The 19761-nt window shown below is 53.6% G+C and overlaps 2 long non-coding RNA genes across 2 annotated transcripts; both read right to left on the reverse strand.

Annotated features, from left to right (window-relative positions):
* Positions 1-812: 812 nt before the first annotated feature.
* LOC308066893 lies at positions 813-3113 on the reverse strand. The gene is made up of 2 exons (XR_013929355.1): positions 2827-3113; positions 813-1573 (listed from the first exon to the last, which is right to left on the reverse strand). It is a non-coding gene; the product is annotated as an uncharacterized lncRNA (long non-coding RNA).
* A 5570-nt stretch (positions 3114-8683) lies between these two features.
* On the reverse strand, positions 8684-14502 carry LOC308066894. The gene is made up of 3 exons (XR_013929356.1): positions 14440-14502; positions 10467-10611; positions 8684-9492 (listed from the first exon to the last, which is right to left on the reverse strand). It is a non-coding gene; the product is annotated as an uncharacterized lncRNA (long non-coding RNA).
* Positions 14503-19761: the final 5259 nt, after the last annotated feature.

Consider the following 19761-nt stretch of genomic DNA (forward strand, 5'->3'; position numbering starts at 1 on the left):
CAAAATGCATAAACACAAACATCGCCGTATGTTTACAGGGCCTTCACAGCACAGTGGTTCTCTGATGGCACCCAGAACTTAGCAGTATGAAGAATTACAAAGGTCAAGTGCTATTTATAAGCAATGCACCCTTAAATCAACACTAGTGACAAAAGAGCCAAGCACTTGACTTGCAGAACGGCAGGTGATTCGTGACTTTCTCCACAGCTTCTACTACTGATGAAGCTTACAATCACCTCACCATTTGGGAACGACATCCGTTGCTAGTGTTGCTCTGGTTGGAAACTCAGCAGGCTGGCACGTTCATTCCTTCAAAGCCAGAAGGAATTTGTCATTACAGGAATTCTCATGCCACTGAACTGGCAGCAAGGTACACAAGCCTCTTAATCCCTTTTTATACTTCTACGCTTGTGCCATAAAACCATTCTCCACTCTCCATCTCACCACCTCTCCAAGCAGAAAAGTCCCATCTGCCACACACTTGTCACAAACTACACAGGATATGACACAGGTTTCAAATACATCAGAAAGTATCAAATCAGAAACTTTAAAACATAAAAGAAAATTAAAAAAAAGGTGGCAGTGGGAAATTATTTTCTACCTTGACTGTTAGGTTCACAAGCTGCTAGTAGTTAACGTTAATGGCTCACTATTTCAAGGTCGCTGCTAGTAGTTAACATTAATGGCTCACTATTTCAAGGTCGTGATGGCAACAGTTCTGCAATGTGTGGATATCAGCGAGAGAATTGCTGCCTTGCACCAGTTCAGGTGCTCCACCTATACCTTGTCACAGATTTGATTTTTTTTTGTTGTTGTTTTAAATGCTTATCAGGGTAGGATCTGCCTACCAAGACCAGATTTTAAGTGAAGTTACATTATGCTGCTCTTGATTTAAATACAGCAAGATAGCTCCACTGCTACATTCAGCCACAAGAACGTAAACACCTCCAGCTCCATAGACACCCATACATTATTTTTGTAAGGAACAAATGACTAAACATGGAACAACACTATGAAAAAAGCAAAAGAATGCACACAATCGGCATTTCCCTATTTGGACCAAAACCCGAACATCTCTAACAGCAGATAAGTCTGAATTAAAAATCAACCACATCCAGATCCCAAATGGGGTAGGGGTTATTGTATGCCACAGACCTGGACCTGACTGTTGAAGGAAATCACGCACTACGGAAAATTTGTGGTGGTTCTGCGGAAGTTTAACTAGAGCCTTGGCAACTTCACTTGGGACATGAAAGGTACGTGCGCTACAGTACCACCCGCAATAAAGGAAACTAGTCTCGCAGTTTGAGTTCAACACCACATCCGCAAACCAAATGAGGCTGCTACATTTGAGGAACACTGATGGAAACCTCACCTGCCATCCCAAAGTTATGCTACGGCATTTCTTCCCTTTTTGCCACCTTCCTCAGCCTTGGTACATCTTTTGCAGAATCTGAAGCAAGGGCCCACAGCTTCTTCCTGTTTCTAACAGTGAATGTCTGGGTTTCACACATTGGTTTCTTGTGCGGCGCCAATAAGACCCAACACTCGCCTTCATAAATGCATCTGTACACTAGGCAAGAAAAGGAAAATTACCAGTCACGACACTGTACTGCCCACAGGGCAACAGAGTGCCCCACTCGTAAGAGGACTGAAGACAGTAAATTACGCTCAAATATCTTCATAAAGAAGCACAGTTTAATCATGTGCTTTTAATCTGACTACCGACACAATCTAACAAGAAGACACATTAAGGGAAGCAGAGCTGTAGTTAAAAAAGTGGGGCTTCTCTTTCCTCTCCTGAGGGTTTACCATCCAGAGCTGGCTGAAGTTCTGAACCTGTAAACCGCTCCCCCATGCTCGTATGCTCGCTCTGGGAAACAAAGACGGCTGTTTGAATTCTTTTGCAGGTACAGTCTTTCTTTACTTTTGAGTTGGAATGAAATGAAAAGCTGCCAGCCGTCCCTCTTATGGCACAGAGACACACCTATGTTCCATGCACATGCCTGCCCAGAAACGCATGCAGAGGGAAACCATCCCTTGGGTATCAAACACAGAAACAGCACTGAAAACCTTGACTTCTGAGAGTCCCTGCAGCGTTCTCCCAGGTCAGTACACAGCACGCTTGTGGCAGGATCACCACTGCGTGTGCGTCTCTTGCTTTCGTTTCCACCTTCATCTCTAACCTGGCACTTGCCACCTCCAGAATGCAGCATGCATAAAAGCAATTCCGTTTACTACAAGCACAGCACCGTGTGAACCTTCTGCATGAAGCCCGGTACTTAAAGAAATTGCTATAAAGAATAAAAATCTGCCGGCACCACTGACACACAGACACGCTGTGTTTTCTGAAGAGGGACGATACATTAAACCTGCAAACTAAGGACTGCGACAGCTCGCTCCTTGCCCCTCTTCTTTTGCCCTCAGGCTGGTGCAGGAGCTCCTTTCACCAGAGCAGGCACACCACAGACACAGCCTCACCGAGGGGAAGGGTGGGGAGGGGATAAGGGCAGAGCGGGAAAGGAAAGACCCACAGAAGCAGCTTTGCCGCCCACTGCCAAAGTCACAAGCCGCTCACGGATCCTGTCCCCTCGCCCTGCCTGTGCTGGTCTTTGCCTCCGTCCCCCTTCCCGCCCCTCCGCTCCTCTCCCTAGCCCTCTCTCCTGCTGCTGATCCTGCATTCCTTGCGGCACCCCCCTTCCCCTCTGTCTCTGTCCCGCTCCATCCCTCTGCCCGCTCCTCGTCAGTCCCTGTCCCTTCTCCATCCCTGTCCAGCCCCTCCTGCTCTCCCTGCCCCTCTCCGGCCACCCGTCCGCCTTGACCCACCTCTCCCTGCTGCTCAGTGCCTCCCTTCCCCTCGTCTCTGCCCACGGGGGCTCCGGGGCTGGGGCCTGTGCTCGGGCAGTCCCGGGAAGGGGCCATGGGGCCTACAGGGCCCGGGCTGGGGGCTGGTGTCCCCCCAGGGCCTGACTGCTGGGCAGGGATGTCCCATGGTCTGCTGGGAGAAGGCGTGCCCCAGGGCATGCTGGGAGCTGTAGGCCCGGGGCCGCCCCATGGCCAGGTTGTTCCCGGGGCATGCTGGGAGCTGTAGGCCCGGGGCCGCCCCATGGCCAGGTTGTTCCCAGGGCATGCTGGGAGCTGTAGGCCCGGGGCTGCCCCATGGCCAGGTTGTTCCCGGGGCATGCTGGGAGCTGTAGGCCTGTTGCTGCCCCATGGCCAGGTTGTTCCCAGGGCATGCTGGGAGCTGTAGGCCCGGGGCTGCCCCATGGCCAGGTTGTTCCCGGGGCATGCTGGGAGCTGTAGGCCTGGGGCCGCCCCATGGCCAGGTTGTTCCCAGGGCATGCTGGGAGCTGTAGGCCCGGGGCCGCCCCATGGCCAGGTTGTTCCCAGGGCATGCTGGGAGCTGTAGGCCTGGGGCCGCCCCATGGCCAGGTTGTTCCCAGGGCATGCTGGGAGCTGTAGGCCCGGGGCTGCCCCATGGCCAGGTTGTTCCCGGGGCATGCTGGGAGCTGTAGGTCCGGGGCCACCCCATGGCCCGGTTGTTCCCAGGGCATGCTGGGAGCTGTAGGCCTGGGGCCGCCCCATGGCCAGGTTGTTCCCAGGGCATGCTGGGAGCTGTAGGCCAAGGGCCGCCCCATGGCCAGGTTGTTCCCAGGGCATGCTGGGAGCTGCCACTGCCCACCCTCAGCCTCCTGGCAGCCGTGTTGGGCTGGGCAGGCACAGCCTGTGCTGGGGCTGTGGCCCGGCTGAGGGGACCTGTGGCCGGCCATGGGGCGAGGGATGCCCCTTGGGCTGGCACAGGGGTGTCTGCTGCCTGCTGGCTGCCCGGGGGTTCTGTGGGGAGGTTCCAGCCCCCCGCTGTGCCAGGCCCCGGGGCAGCTGGAGTCAGGCCTGGCTGGGGCAGCCCTGGGGGTGAGCTGAGAGCTAAGGAGGGAAAGAGGCGCCGGCAGGTGCCCCGGGCACAGGCACCGGGCACCCCGACTCGCAGAGCCCCCTGGAGCCGCCCCGGCGTCTGTAGGTCCTGCAGGAATAGGGCTAGCGTGTTTTTCTGCTGACTCCGGCAGGGCTCTGGCTACACCTGTCCTGCTGAGGGACTGGGAACATGCAGCTGCCTGGAAGAGTCACCAGCCAGAGTATGAGTGCTCCAGCCTTGTTTCCCTTGCTGGAAAACACTTCATTTTTAAATACGGCCTCTCAGCGGCGAGATCCAGGCAGTCGGGATTGCTTCCTGTAGGGAGCACGCTGGTGACTGGAGGCTGCTGCCTTCAGCGGCAGAGCTGGACGTTTCTCCTCGCTGACAGGACTAAGTTATAAAGAATCACTCGGAGAGGCTGCAGCTAAAGCAGTGATTAACTCAACCTATTGAATAAGCTCAGTAAGGGGTGGCAAGCTTTCTGAGGCACCTGGGCTATACCAATCGATGAGGGTAGTGGGGCTATGGTGTGTTGCCTTCAAGACCATACAGCACAGAGAATAAATGAAGGTCTATAACCACACGTAGAGTACAGGTGGCCCAGGAAAGTTCAGCTGAAGTTCACCAGGTTGTTGACCACCAACGATCTCTAAAGACCCCATGAAAGGCCCCCAGGAACAAAGTGACATATGCAAGTGGCTTATGCATATGTAAATAATTTTGAGGAAGTAGTTAGTGCAAAGTACATCTTCCCATCTGAACATGCTCAGAAAGGACCCTGAGGGGCTGGATATTGAACGGTGGAGTGCGTTGATGGGTCGTAGCATGTTTTTTTTCCTTCTCACACAAAATTCATTTTGTTTTGTGGGTAAGCAAAACTGCATATTGCAATGTGTTTCCTTGATTGGTATTTCTTGCATAACATGTGGGATCTCCAAACCTGCAAACCTGTTCTGCAAACGTGTTATGCAGTTTAAACCCTGGTGCCTGAAAACCCCAACAAGGACACATGCCTGGAATAAGGGTTCGCAAGTCTGGGGTATACCATGGTTCTATTCCACGATTCACAACAAATCGTTCACGAACAATTCCTGAGCGGATTGTTCTGATGGGGTGGGGGACTTATTCCCATGTTTCAACTCTGTTATCTAGTTTGGACAAAAATGTTTAAGGCACCAAGGCCATACCCCATTTATTAGCCATTTGAATATGCCAGCCTGGGGATAACATGACTTTCTATTTGTGGTGTATGGATTCACCGTGGGGTCTCACTACATACTAGTTCCCCCCTTTGCAAGGGGCACAGATCCCCTGCCCAGTAGGCAGCTCGCTGAGGGGCCCACCAGGACCTTCTCTGCCAAGCTTCTTTCCAGCAAGGTGGCCCCTGCCTGTGCTTGTTCCTCCTGGGCTTGCTCCTCCCCAGGGGCCGGAGCTGGCACTTGTTGGACCTCATGAGGTTCCTGCTGGCCCCTTTCTCCAGCCCAGCCCGGTCCCCTCCTGCCAGCACAACCAGTGTGGTACCAGACACCCCCACCTGCCATTCTGTGGGTGCCAGCAGTGCCCAATGCCAGACCATCCCCACTGGGTTCAGGCACTGAGGGTGAAGCAGCCCCAGCTGCGGGATGGATGGATGAGCTCCACAGATAGATCCATGGATAGAGGAAAGATTTAACATTTCAGATGAGGGGGCAGGCCAGGGGGGTCCCAGCCCTGCACCCCACCAGCCGCTCACTGGCAGGGGAACCCATTGCTCTTGTGGGAGCAGCGCTGCCACCACGGGGGCTTGCAGAAACGGACACAGTGGTGCCGGCAGTGGCATCTCCACCAAGCCTTTGGGCAGCCCCACAGGCAGGAGCAGCCCTCCTGCAGGCACAATCCTGCCCAGCACGGTCCTGAGGCTGCCTGCCCACGTGCCCTGCCCACGGGGATATGGTGCCGGGGACTGGGGTCTGCTGGGGTGCTCCTGCCCGGCCCCACGTGGATGGTGCTGCCCAGGCCCATGGAGCTGATTCTGTCTGGAGTCATGGGGCTCTTCTTCCTCATCCCCATTGGGCTCCTTCTGCCCACCTGCGCAGGGCTGCTTCTGCTTGGCCCCGTGTCCTCCCCTTGGTCTTTGTCCCCATCTGCCATCTTCTCCATGTGCACATCTGCCCCCAGCAGCTCCACTCTAAGGCCCTGGGGAAACCCTCTGGGATCCAGCAGCCCTGGATAGAGCTGCTCCTCTTTCCTGCTGCTCCTCTTTCCTGGAGGGGGGGAGGGAGACAGCTGTGGGGTGGTGGTGTGCGTGGTGTGTGTCCCACTACAGACCGCCTCTTGCCACTTGGCCATCATTACTTGCAGAAACTTTTGGTACTGCCTGGTCACTGTGAGGGTGCCCTGGACAATGCGGATGAGCTCCCCAGTGAGGTTCTGTGTGACCATGGCCATGGCTGAGGGGCTGCCGGGGGTGGCTGCACATCGATGGGGCTCTACGCCAGCACCCGCCGCTGCCCAGAGCCCTCCCTCCTGCTGGGTGCGGGGAGAGGGGTGTGGAGAAGAGCCCTTGGGGCTCTCTTCTCGAGGACAGGGAACAAGGGTGCAGCTCCAGGCTGTGGGCTGTGGGCTGCAGCAGGGCAGGTGAGGCACAGCTGCAGAGCGCACAGGGCAGACCCGTGGGGCAGCGCTCCTCCAGGGGTTGTCCTCACCAAGCACTCTGCAATCCTCCATGTCTGATGGCTCTGCAAAGGTTTTTGAGCTTTTTCCACTTGAGGAGCTCTGCTGCAGCGAGGAGGGCTTCCCTGGAGGCCTGCAGAACAGCAGAAACTGGGAGGTGGCACCACGGCCTGGGGAAGGAGACCTGGCATCTCCCTGCCTTTTCCTTTCTTCCTGGGGTCATCCTGCCCTTAGGAAGCTGGGAGGTACCCTGGCCCAAACATCTCAGGTTTTCATCCCTACATCACTGCTTAGCTTTGGAATCTGTGCCTTGGCCACGCTGTGGATTTGGTTGCTCATGTGAAAGATGAGAGGGAACAAGCCCACTTCCACTTTTGTCTTCACCTGCCTCTTGTTTTTCCTCACCACAGTCTTCATTAGGTCTCTGAAGAGGCTGATGGAGAGCTCTCTCAGCTCGCCGAAGCCCTGGCAGAGAGAAGCAGAGTAGGACTTGCGTCCTTGTAGGTAGCTGTCCCCAACCAGCGCCTGCCTGCCCACGAGGCTTGGGCTCCCCCATCAGCCTTACCACAGCAAAGAGGGGCAGGAGCTTCTCCATCAGCTGGACAGCGATGGGGCTGGCCTTTGTCTTCTTCAGGTGACCCATGACGTTTTGTGTGACCACCAGGGACTTCATCTTGATATATCCACAGTGCACATCACACCAGTGTCTCCGCTCGTGTGACTATGTCCTCAAACTGCTGTTTTTTCTCACCACTGGCCAGTACTCTCCCCATTGATGACACAGCCAATGAACACACCAACCACTTTCACAGTGAGCCTGTCAGCAGCACCTTATCGTTCCTGGCGATCACCTTCACCTCCACCAAAGGCCCTCGTGGGCAGCAGAGACACCACTGTCAGCAACCTCTTTTCTTGTCAGGGCTGTGCTTCCCAGTCGTGTTTCTCTCTGCTGTTGAGGACAGCAGCGTTTGCTCATGTTCTTGGCATCCAGTTTCAGCTTTAAGATTCCAGGTGCCGTCCCCTCGGCCTCGTCTGCTGCTGCTGATCGTTTCCCAGTAAGGGACAGACCTTACGCACTGCAGGTGCTGCAAACTGTGCCTTGCACAAAGGCACAAAATCTGTCTACAGCGCTGTCTGGGGTGCCCTCTACCCTGCCCTGGTGAGGCTGCATCTGGAGTGCTCTATCCAGTTCTGGAATTCCTAGTTCAAGAGAGATGGGGAACTACTGGAGCAGGTCCAGTGTATGGATCCTAACATGAGGGGACCTGGAGCATCTCTCTTAGGAGTAAAGGCTGGGAGCTGGACCTGTTTACCCTGGTTTTCACCCTGCCCTGGTAGCCATGTGAAAGACATCAGAAAAGTTTTGCTACCTGCTTTCTGTGTTGAGAAATTTAAGTGCTCCCTTTTGCATTCGTACAGAGCCCAAATGCTCCGTGGAAACCTCCAGCCACAGCTCCCCCAGAGAAGGTGTCAAGAAGGATTTCTCTTGCTGGATCTCACCTTGCCCTGGTGCCTATGTGCAGGACACCACAAAAGTTTGGCTACCTGCTTTCTGTGTTCAAAAATTTAAGAGCTCATTTTCGCACTCGTACAGAGCCCAAATGCTCCACTGAAATATCCAGCCACAGCTCCGCCACATAAGGTGCCACGGAAGAATTCTCTTGCTGTTTCTTACCCTGCCCTCCTAGCCATCGAAAGGCACACCGCAAAAGTTCTGCTACCAGCTCTCTGTACTGAGAAGACTGAAATGAAGGTCTATAACAAGTAGAGTACAGGTGCCCCAGGAAAGTTCAGCTGAAGTTCACCAGGTTGTTGAAGCTTGTTTGATTATCAGAGTTCCTGAGGTTGGGCCTCACTTGCCAGGACAGTGTAATCTTCAGTTCTCCCTTCCTTTCTGCCTTAGGTTGAAAACAGCTCTTCTGTTTCTGTCCCCATCTTCAAACAATTCCACAAGAACATCATAGGAAAGGAGGTGCCAACATCCAGAAGGTGAGATATCTTTCCTAACTCAATTGCTCGTGATGATCACTGCCTGCAGCAAAATCCCACTGGATGCTCTCTCCTGCTCATTGGCGATGTCAAATATAGCCTGCAAGGGCTTTTCTGAGATGATTTTTTTTTTCCTTTGTGGCGGATTTGTGAAGAAAGCCAACGCCAAATTTGATCTCCCAGCAAAGAACAGCAACTCGGAGACGATTGTTATCACAGGCAAGAGAGCAAACTGTGAGATGGGGAAACGCTGACATTTGCACTCAGGCAGAGCCAAAATGCTCCATGGCACCACCCATACACAGCTCCACCAGAGAAGGTGCCAGGAAGGACTTCTGTTTGTGGTTCTCACTTCAAGTTGTTTACAGGCCTGGCTGTAGGCGATGGATACGCAGCCTCCCAGCTGGTTGCCAGGGCTGATGGGCTGGGAGACGGCATGGGTAGGTGATGGCTTTATACTTTGAGAGCTGCCCGCTCAAAGCCCAAATGTGAGCGAGGGCTCTCTTGCAGATGGGGGAGCATAGACCCTCTTCACAACTTCCTCACATGTTCTCACCCATAATTTCGATACAATGGGTGTGGGGAGCATGTCTGACTGGCCTGTCAGAAACCCCATGCCTCAGCCCAGACTACAGCCCACAACTTGCAAATTCCTGCTTTTGTTGTTGTTAAGACCAAGGCAATTGTGCTACTGCTCTGTGTTTATTTTTGTGCTGTTCTTCAGCAATACATGGTTGACCACTGAAGCCTGGTGGCTGTCCTGAACTGGTAGGGGGCCAGTTCCCTGGTACTCTGTGGCAGATGGTCCAGTTTTCCAGGCATGGATGATGGGCGCTGGTGTCGGGTCTGGCTCTCAGTACATGCTGGGATGTGCAGGACGGCTGTCTGAGCGCAAGGGTCAGCTGCTGCTGTTGGCCTGTTTTCTCGCAGCGAGGCGCCTGTGGAGAGAGGAGGCTGCTGAGACCTACAGCTGTGGTGCTGTATGGGGGTTAGGGTGGGGGCAGTACCCAGTGCACTGTGGGATGCACATGGGAGCTGTGGGCACAGAGAGCTCTCTTCAAAAAGTGGGCTCCCTGCACCCGGCGGCTGAGGCTCTGCTCGCCTGCCCATGGCTTGTCTCCTCTCGGCCCTGACCATCCTGACCTGCCTGCTCTGCCCATGCTGGAAAGGAGACCTGACTCCAGCAGACTGAGGGGAGCAAAGCTGGGCACGGCACTGCAGGGCTAGGAGAGCCTCCTGTTCTCTCTCTCATGCTTGTGGAGTCCAGCACTCAGCTCCCCCGTCCATCCCTGACCAGACAAGGGGACAGCCTCGGCTCTCTATTTGGTGGGGTGCTCTGAAGAGAGGATGCTCTCTGCAGAATACGTATCCAGAGCCCTGCGCAGGCAAAACCCCTGCCCGTGCGGACAACACGCACACTGGCAGTGCTGGAAAGCACATGGGACAGATTGACTCTCTTTCTCCAAAGAAAACTTGACAGCTTCCTCACCAATCCCAGTTGCTTGGACATCTTGGCTGAGGTGAACACCTGGGATTTAAGGCATCACCTAGCAGGGTGATTTCTTCTCCTAGGCTCACTGGTAGGGAGAGAGATGCCGCTCTTGCATTTCTCCCTTTCTGTGGCAGCCTCATCCCTCGACTTTCTGACCTTGCTCTGCCCATATCTGTCACCTGGTCTGCTCTTGTCGAGGCAGGGTTGCTTCTAGCAAACACTTGCTTAGCAAGTTAGCAAGGTAACACGTAGCTAACCCAAGAATTGAGAGGCCAGGTCAAACACCTCACCGCAGAAATCTCAGCGGACTTTGGCCAGTAACTAACTCGGCATTCCAGAAGACCCTACCACGAAATGCTACATGGCTTAAAGCAGCCAGCTAATATGGAAGTTTGGGGAAAAAACCTCCCAACAACTCACCGTCTCCTCTTCCTCCACACAACGATGACACAACACAACACCATCCCGTATAGGACAGAGCCCAAAACTGCCACAGCACCTTCAATGCAGTACTTCCGGAAACTATTATGATCCTCAGCATCTGAGCTGCTCTGGCCTTCTACTCCTGTCGGAAAAAATCTGCACGTTAGTGAGTCCTGCACACTCGCGGCAATCTCACAGGAGGTTAGAAATGTCCAAAAAATGATCAATCCCTTCTGCTTGTGGAGGCTACGGCTTCTTCACACATGCCTCTGCCCTCAGCTTCCCAACTTCTCTGGTTCAGAGGGACGTATACCCACCTGGTGCTGCTTTATCCAGCTCTTTTATGAATTCATCTAGTTCTGGCGATGACACGTGGGGAGGCTTCTCTGCATTGCCCGCAGGTTTTCTTCCTTGAGGCACGTGAAAGAAAGTATCAAGTTAAAGCTCTCACTAATAAGATACTTAGCAGGAGCGCTTCGTCTGTGAACTCAGCCAGGACTGACGATGCGCCCCTGGCATACCAGGTGAGCTCCAGCACAGGATCCAGACCAGGAGCTGGAGCCACAGCTGCAACCAAACACCCATGAGAAGTTTGTGACATGCACTGTGACAGACACTGGCACAACGGAAGAGCAGAACCTTTGAGGGGATCACGTCATGACATGGCACACGCAATGACCAAGGTCTGTACTCCCACACCTGCAAGGGACGCCTCGCTCACATTTGGGCTTGGAGCGGGCAGCTCTCCAAGTAAAAAGCCATCACGTACCCATGCCGTCTCCCAGCCCGTCAGCCCTGGCACTCCGCTGGGAAGCTGCATATCCATCGCCTGCAGCCAGGCCTGTAAACAAACAGAACAGAGAAGCTCCCATGAAATCACACACCTCCGCCCCAAAGTCACCCGCCTCCCAGGTACTACCACACCTCACAGGGCACGCAATACCAATAGTAACTACAATGTGTAGGGCTGGAGTCACTCAGACTCCACCTGAGTGTCAAGAAAACGGACTGCTCTGGAACCAAAATAAGCCCAAAAGGGGGAAGTTGTTGTCTCACCTCCCAAATTACTACACTCTGCTTTAGAGTGTAACTACACGTGAAACAAATCTGTGCACAAAGTTCAGGTCAAGCTGACCCACTCTCTGAAGCAGTTATGCATGAAGGGACTTCTCATGAAGGGAGGCAGCCTTAGGAACGCCGGGAAACAAAGACCGGAGAGCAGTAAGAACACCATTATCTAAGCAATGCAGAACGAAGCCTTCAAGTGAGGAAAGTTTTGGTCGCGAGAGAATACAAGCTGACAAGACCTTGCCATCCGCTGACATCAACAGAAAATTAGGTGAAAATAGGACAAAGACAAATGTGGCAGTGGGAGGTCACCACCTCCAACCCAAATAGGTCCCTCCAGAAGAGGGCAAAACCCTGCCTGGGAAGCATGCGTATTTAGTAAAGTCCTTCACCAGTGTTAGCTGAGGCATAGAAGAGCCCACGGTCTCGCAAAACGAGTGGGAAAAGCATGACCAAGGTACCAAAACCACAACTAGAAAGAGGTAAAGCACCACTGACTCAATGCACAGCCCTTCAGTTTAGCTGCCTTCAAGTCAGGTGTCCTGCCTGAAGCTGGGTGTCCAGCCCCCACCTCTCCCTGCCCCCAAGGTGTCACGGAGAGTCTTCTACCCACCAGGGAGAACAACGGGCATGAACCAGGCTGTGAAGCTGGGGCTGCTGCGATCCTGGCCAGGGCATGCCTACAGACGCAACAAAGGCTGCCAGGCTCAGTGACCCCAAGCTGCCTGTGCATCCTCTCTGCCACCCACGGGCAGTCTCCCCTCCGGCAACTGGCAGCAAGGCACGAGCATCTCCAGTTCCTGCCGGCTGGGTACCAACAGCTGCCCACAACAGCTCTGGCCGGGAACGGTGTCACCAGGGCCGCAGCTGTGCCTGGGACTCAGCCTGAACCACAACCCGCAGCAGAGACTCCGGACCATCTCTGCAGCTCACCAGTGCTTGCAAGGCATGAAATCCAGCATCAGTGCAGCAAGGCTCTGATCGATCCCTTTCTGCTTGTGGAGGCTACGGCTTCTCCACACATGCCTCTGCCCTCAGCTTCCCAACTTCTCTGGTTCAGAGGGACGTATACCCACCTGGTGCTGCTTTATCCAGACCTTTCATGATTTCCTCTAGTTCTGGCGATGACACGTGGGGAGGCTTCTCTGTATTGCCAACAGGTTTTCTTCCTTGAGGCACGTGAAAGAAAGTATCAAGTTAAAGCTCTCACTAATAAGATACTTAGCAGGAGCGCTTCGTCTGTGAACTCAGCCAGGACTGACGATGCGCCCCTGGCATACCAGGTGAGCTCCAGCACAGGATCCAGACCAGGAGCTGGAGCCACAGCTGCAACCAAACACCCATGAGAAGTTTGTGACATGCACTGTGACAGACACTGGCACAACGGAAGAGCAGAACCTTTGAGGGGATCACGTCATGACATGGCACACGCAATGACCAAGGTCTGTACTCCCACACCTGCAAGGGACGCATCGCTCACATTTGGGCTTGGAGCGGGCAGCTCTCCAAGTAAAAAGCCATCACGTACCCATGCCGTCTCCCAGCCCGTCAGCCCTGGCACTCCGCTGGGAAGCTGCATATCCATCGCCTGCAGCCAGGCCTGTAAACAAACAGAACAGAGAAGCTCCCATGAAATCACACACCTCCGCCCCAAAGTCACCCGCCTCCCAGGTACTACCACACCTCACAGGGCACGCAATACCAATAGTAACTACAATGTGTAGGGCTGGAATCACTCAGGCTCCACCTGAGTGTCAAGAAAACGGACTGCTCTGGAACCAAAATAAGCCCAAAAGGGGGAAGTTGTTGTCTCACCTCCCAAATTACTACACTCTGCTTTAGAGTGTAACTACACGTGAAACAAATCTGTGCACAAAGTTCAGGTCAAGCTGACCCACTCTCTGAAGCAGTTATGCATGAAGGGACTTCTCATGAAGGGAGGCAGCCTTAGGAACGCCGGGAAACAAAGACCGGAGAGCAGTAAGAACACCATTATCTAAGCAATGCAGAACGAAGCCTTCAAGTGAGGAAAGTTTTGGTCGCGAGAGAATACAAGCTGACAAGACCTTGCCATCCGCTGACATCAACAGAAAATTAGGTGAAAATAGGACAAAGACAAATGTGGCAGTGGGAGGTCACCACCTCCAACCCAAATAGGTCCCTCCAGAAGAGGGCAAAACCCTGCCTGGGAAGCATGCGTATTTAGTAAAGTCCTTCACCAGTGTTAGCTGAGGCATAGAAGAGCCCACGGTCTCCCAAAACGAGAGGAAAAGCATGACCAAGGTACCAAAACCACAACTAGAAAGAGGTAAAGCACCACTGACTCAATGCACAGCCCTTCAGTTTAGCTGCCTTCAAGTCAGGTGTCCTGCCTGAAGCTGGGTGTCCAGCCCCCACCTCTCCCTGCCCCCAAGGTGTCACGGAGAGTCTTCTACCCACCAGGGAGAACAACGGGCATGAACCAGGCTGTGAAGCTGGGGCTGCTGCGATCCTGGCCAGGGCATGCCTACAGACGCAACAAAGGCTGCCAGGCTCAGTGACCCCAAGCTGCCTGTGCATCCTCTCTGCCACCCACGGGCAGTCTCCCCTCCGGCAACTGGCAGCAAGGCACGAGCATCTCCAGTTCCTGCCGGCTGGGTACCAACAGCTGCCCACAACAGCTCTGGCCGGGAACGGTGTCACCAGGGCCGCAGCTGTGCCTGGGACTCAGCCTGAACCACAACCCGCAGCAGAGACTCCGGACCATCTCTGCAGCTCACCAGTGCTTGCAAGGCATGAAATCCAGCATCAGTGCAGCAAGGCTCTGATCGATCCCTTTCTGCTTGTGGAGGCTACGGCTTCTCCACACATGCCTCTGCCCTCAGCTTCCCAACTTCTCTGGTTCAGAGGGACGTATACCCACCTGGTGCTGCTTTATCCAGATCTTTCATGATTTCCTCTAGTTCTGGCGATGACACGTGGGGAGGCTTCTCTGTATTGCCAACAGGTTTTCTTCCTTGAGGCACGTGAAAGAAAGTATCAAGTTAAAGCTCTCACTAATAAGATACTTAGCAGGAGCGCTTCGTCTGTGAACTCAGCCAGGACTGACGATGCGCCCCTGGCATACCAGGTGAGCTCCAGCACAGGATCCAGACCAGGAGCTGGAGCCACAGCTGCAACCAAACACCCATGAGAAGTTTGTGACATGCACTGTGACAGACACTGGCACAACGGAAGAGCAGAACCTTTGAGGGGATCACGTCATGACATGGCACACGCAATGACCAAGGTCTGTACTCCCACACCTGCAAGGGACGCCTCGCTCACATTTGGGCTTGGAGCGGGCAGCTCTCCAAGTAAAAAGCCATCACGTACCCATGCCGTCTCCCAGCCCGTCAGCCCTGGCACTCCGCTGGGAAGCTGCATATCCATCGCCTGCAGCCAGGCCTGTAAACAAACAGAACAGAGAAGCTCCCATGAAATCACACACCTCCGCCCCAAAGTCACCCGCCTCCCAGGTACTACCACACCTCACAGGGCACGCAATACCAATAGTAACTACAATGTGTAGGGCTGGAGTCACTCAGGCTCCACCTGAGTGTCAAGAAAACGGACTGCTCTGGAACCAAAATAAGCCCAAAAGGGGGAAGTTGTTGTCTCACCTCCCAAATTACTACACTCTGCTTTAGAGCGTAACTACACGTGAAACAAATCTGTGCACAAAGTTCAGGTCAAGCTGACCCACTCTCTGAAGCAGTTATGCATGAAGGGACTTCTCATGAAGGGAGGCAGCCTTAGGAACGCCGGGAAACAAAGACCGGAGAGCAGTAAGAACACCATTATCTAAGCAATGCAGAACGAAGCCTTCAAGTGAGGAAAGTTTTGGTCGCGAGAGAATACAAGCTGACAAGACCTTGCCATCCGCTGACATCAACAGAAAATTAGGTGAAAATAGGACAAAGACAAATGTGGCAGTGGGAGGTCACCACCTCCAACCCAAATAGGTCCCTCCAGAAGAGGGCAAAACCCTGCCTGGGAAGCATGCGTATTTAGTAAAGTCCTTCACCAGTGTTAGCTGAGGCATAGAAGAGCCCACGGTCTCCCAAAACGAGAGGAAAAGCATGACCAAGGTACCAAAACCACAACTAGAAAGAGGTAAAGCACCACTGACTCAATGCACAGCCCTTCAGTTTAGCTGCCTTCAAGTCAGGTGTCCTGCCTGAAGCTGGGTGTCCAGCCCCCACCTCTCCCTGCCCCCAAGGTGTCACGGAGAGTCTTCTACCCACCAGGGAGAACAACGGGCATGAACCAGGCTGTGAAGCTGGGGCTGCTGCGATCCTGGCCAGGGCATGCCTACAGACGCAACAAAGGCTGCCAGGCTCAGTGACCCCAAGCTGCCTGTGCATCCTCTCTGCCACCCACGGGCAGTCTCCCCTCCGGCAACTGGCAGCAAGGCACGAGCATCTCCAGTTCCTGCCGGCTGGGTACCAACAGCTGCCCACAACAGCTCTGGCCGGAAACGGTGTCACCAGGGCTGCAGCTGTGCCTGGGACTCAGCCTGAACCACAACCCGCAGCAGAGACTCCGGACCATCTCTGCAGCTCACCAGTGCTTGCAAGGCATGAAATCCAGCATCAGTGCAGCAAGGCTCTGATCGATCCCTTTCTGCTTGTGGAGGCTACGGCTTCTCCACACATGCCTCTGCCCTCAGCTTCCCAACTTCTCTGGTTCAGAGGGACGTATACCCACCTGGTGCTGCTTTATCCAGACCTTTCATGATTTCCTCTAGTTCTGGCGATGACACGTGGGGAGGCTTCTCTGTATTGCCAACAGGTTTTCTTCCTTGAGGCACGTGAAAGAAAGTATCAAGTTAAAGCTCTCACTAATAAGATACTTAGCAGGAGCGCTTCGTCTGTGAACTCAGCCAGGACTGACGATGCGCCCCTGGCATACCAGGTGAGCTCCAGCACAGGATCCAGACCAGGAGCTGGAGCCACAGCTGCAACCAAACACCCATGAGAAGTTTGTGACATGCACTGTGACAGACACTGGCACAACGGAAGAGCAGAACCTTTGAGGGGATCACGTCATGACATGGCACACGCAATGACCAAGGTCTGTACTCCCACACCTGCAAGGGACGCCTCGCTCACATTTGGGCTTGGAGCGGGCAGCTCTCCAAGTAAAAAGCCATCACGTACCCATGCCGTCTCCCAGCCCGTCAGCCCTGGCACTCCGCTGGGAAGCTGCATATCCATCGCCTGCAGCCAGGCCTGTAAACAAACAGAACAGAGAAGCTCCCATGAAATCACACACCTCCGCCCCAAAGTCACCCGCCTCCCAGGTACTACCACACCTCACAGGGCACGCAATACCAATAGTAACTACAATGTGTAGGGCTGGAGTCACTCAGGCTCCACCTGAGTGTCAAGAAAACGGACTGCTCTGGAACCAAAATAAGCCCAAAAGGGGGAAGTTGTTGTCTCACCTCCCAAATTACTACACTCTGCTTTAGAGTGTAACTACACGTGAAACAAATCTGTGCACAAAGTTCAGGTCAAGCTGACCCACTCTCTGAAGCAGTTATGCATGAAGGGACTTCTCATGAAGGGAGGCAGCCTTAGGAACGCCGGGAAACAAAGACCGGAGAGCAGTAAGAACACCATTATCTAAGCAATGCAGAACGAAGCCTTCAAGTGAGGAAAGTTTTGGTCGCGAGAGAATACAAGCTGACAAGACCTTGCCATCCGCTGACATCAACAGAAAATTAGGTGAAAATAGGACAAAGACAAATGTGGCAGTGGGAGGTCACCACCTCCAACCCAAATAGGTCCCTCCAGAAGAGGGCAAAACCCTGCCTGGGAAGCATGCGTATTTAGTAAAGTCCTTCACCAGTGTTAGCTGAGGCATAGAAGAGCCCACGGTCTCCCAAAACGAGAGGAAAAGCATGACCAAGGTACCAAAACCACAACTAGAAAGAGGTAAAGCACCACTGACTCAATGCACAGCCCTTCAGTTTAGCTGCCTTCAAGTCAGGTGTCCTGCCTGAAGCTGGGTGTCCAGCCCCCACCTCTCCCTGCCCCCAAGGTGTCACGGAGAGTCTTCTACCCACCAGGGAGAACAACGGGCATGAACCAGGCTGTGAAGCTGGGGCTGCTGCGATCCTGGCCAGGGCATGCCTACAGACGCAACAAAGGCTGCCAGGCTCAGTGACCCCAAGCTGCCTGTGCATCCTCTCTGCCACCCACGGGCAGTCTCCCCTCCGGCAACTGGCAGCAAGGCACGAGCATCTCCAGTTCCTGCCGGCTGGGTACCAACAGCTGCCCACAACAGCTCTGGCCGGAAACGGTGTCACCAGGGCCGCAGCTGTGCCTGGGACTCAGCCTGAACCACAACCCGCAGCAGAGACTCCGGACCATCTCTGCAGCTCACCAGTGCTTGCAAGGCATGAAATCCAGCATCAGTGCAGCAAGGCTCTGATCGATCCCTTTCTGCTTGTGGAGGCTACGGCTTCTCCACACATGCCTCTGCCCTCAGCTTCCCAACTTCTCTGGTTCAGAGGGACGTATACCCACCTGGTGCTGCTTTATCCAGATCTTTCATGATTTCCTCTAGTTCTGGCGATGACACGTGGGGAGGCTTCTCTGTATTGCCAACAGGTTTTCTTCCTTGAGGCACGTGAAAGAAAGTATCAAGTTAAAGCTCTCACTAATAAGATACTTAGCAGGAGCGCTTCGTCTGTGAACTCAGCCAGGACTGACGATGCGCCCCTGGCATACCAGGTGAGCTCCAGCACAGGATCCAGACCAGGAGCTGGAGCCACAGCTGCAACCAAACACCCATGAGAAGTTTGTGACATGCACTGTGACAGACACTGGCACAACGGAAGAGCAGAACCTTTGAGGGGATCACGTCATGACATGGCACACGCAATGACCAAGGTCTGTACTCCCACACCTGCAAGGGACGCATCGCTCACATTTGGGCTTGGAGCGGGCAGCTCTCCAAGTAAAAAGCCATCACGTACCCATGCCGTCTCCCAGCCCGTCAGCCCTGGCACTCCGCTGGGAAGCTGCATATCCATCGCCTGCAGCCAGGCCTGTAAACAAACAGAACAGAGAAGCTCCCATGAAATCACACACCTCCGCCCCAAAGTCACCCGCCTCCCAGGTACTACCACACCTCACAGGGCACGCAATACCAATAGTAACTACAATGTGTAGGGCTGGAGTCACTCAGGCTCCACCTGAGTGTCAAGAAAACGGACTGCTCTGGAACCAAAATAAGCCCAAAAGGGGGAAGTTGTTGTCTCACCTCACAAATTACTACACTCTGCTTTAGAGTGTAACTACACGTGAAACAAATCTGTGCACAAAGTTCAGGTCAAGCTGACCCACTCTCTGAAGCAGTTATGCATGAAGGGACTTCTCATGAAGGGAGGCAGCCTTAGGAACGCCGGGAAACAAAGACCGGAGAGCAGTAAGAACACCATTATCTAAGCAATGCAGAACGAAGCCTTCAAGTGAGGAAAGTTTTGGTCGCGAGAGAATACAAGCTGACAAGACCTTGCCATCCGCTGACATCAACAGAAAATTAGGTGAAAATAGGACAAAGACAAATGTGGCAGTGGGACATTGTTAACTCCAACCCAAATAGGTCCCTCCAGAAGAGGGCAAAACCCTGCCCGGAGAGCATGCATAAAGACCTTCAGCACTGCTGTCTCAGGATGGGTACAATTTTGCTGTAGAAGGAAGAAACATGTAATCAGTCCTGTGTATGATAAGGAAGGTGCAATATACTATGAGGTATAAGAAGTGTGCACTGGACGGGAGAAGGGAGGGAAGATTCCATCGTATCTTCTGGGATCTGTCGACAGGCTGAACCTGTCTTCTCCCACATAGAGATGCCAACTGGGTAAGAACTATATTCAGTGACTATCTCATACCAGCTTTTATTAGCTGCCTTGTTTTAAGCTTGATTTGCAGTTGCTATATTATCACCAGCAGTCTTTGAACCGTATTCTTTCATAAACTAGCAGTTTGTATAATAAAAATCTTGAGCTTGTGTAAGTCTCTGGAGATCTGAATAACTGATATAAGGATCTGGCTCAGTGACGTTGAATAGGTTAGTTGAATCACTACAGTGGGCTGTCAAAACGCAGGTAGCGGGCTAGCTGGTCGCCCATGAGGGTATCGTCTGTCTGGGGAAATTGACAGGTTGATCAAATATGAAGGGTTTGAGGAAT

This window comes from Falco punctatus (assembly GCF_963210335.1).
Source record: "Falco punctatus genome assembly, chromosome: 7".
NCBI classification, from domain to species: Eukaryota; Metazoa; Chordata; class Aves; order Falconiformes; family Falconidae; genus Falco; species Falco punctatus.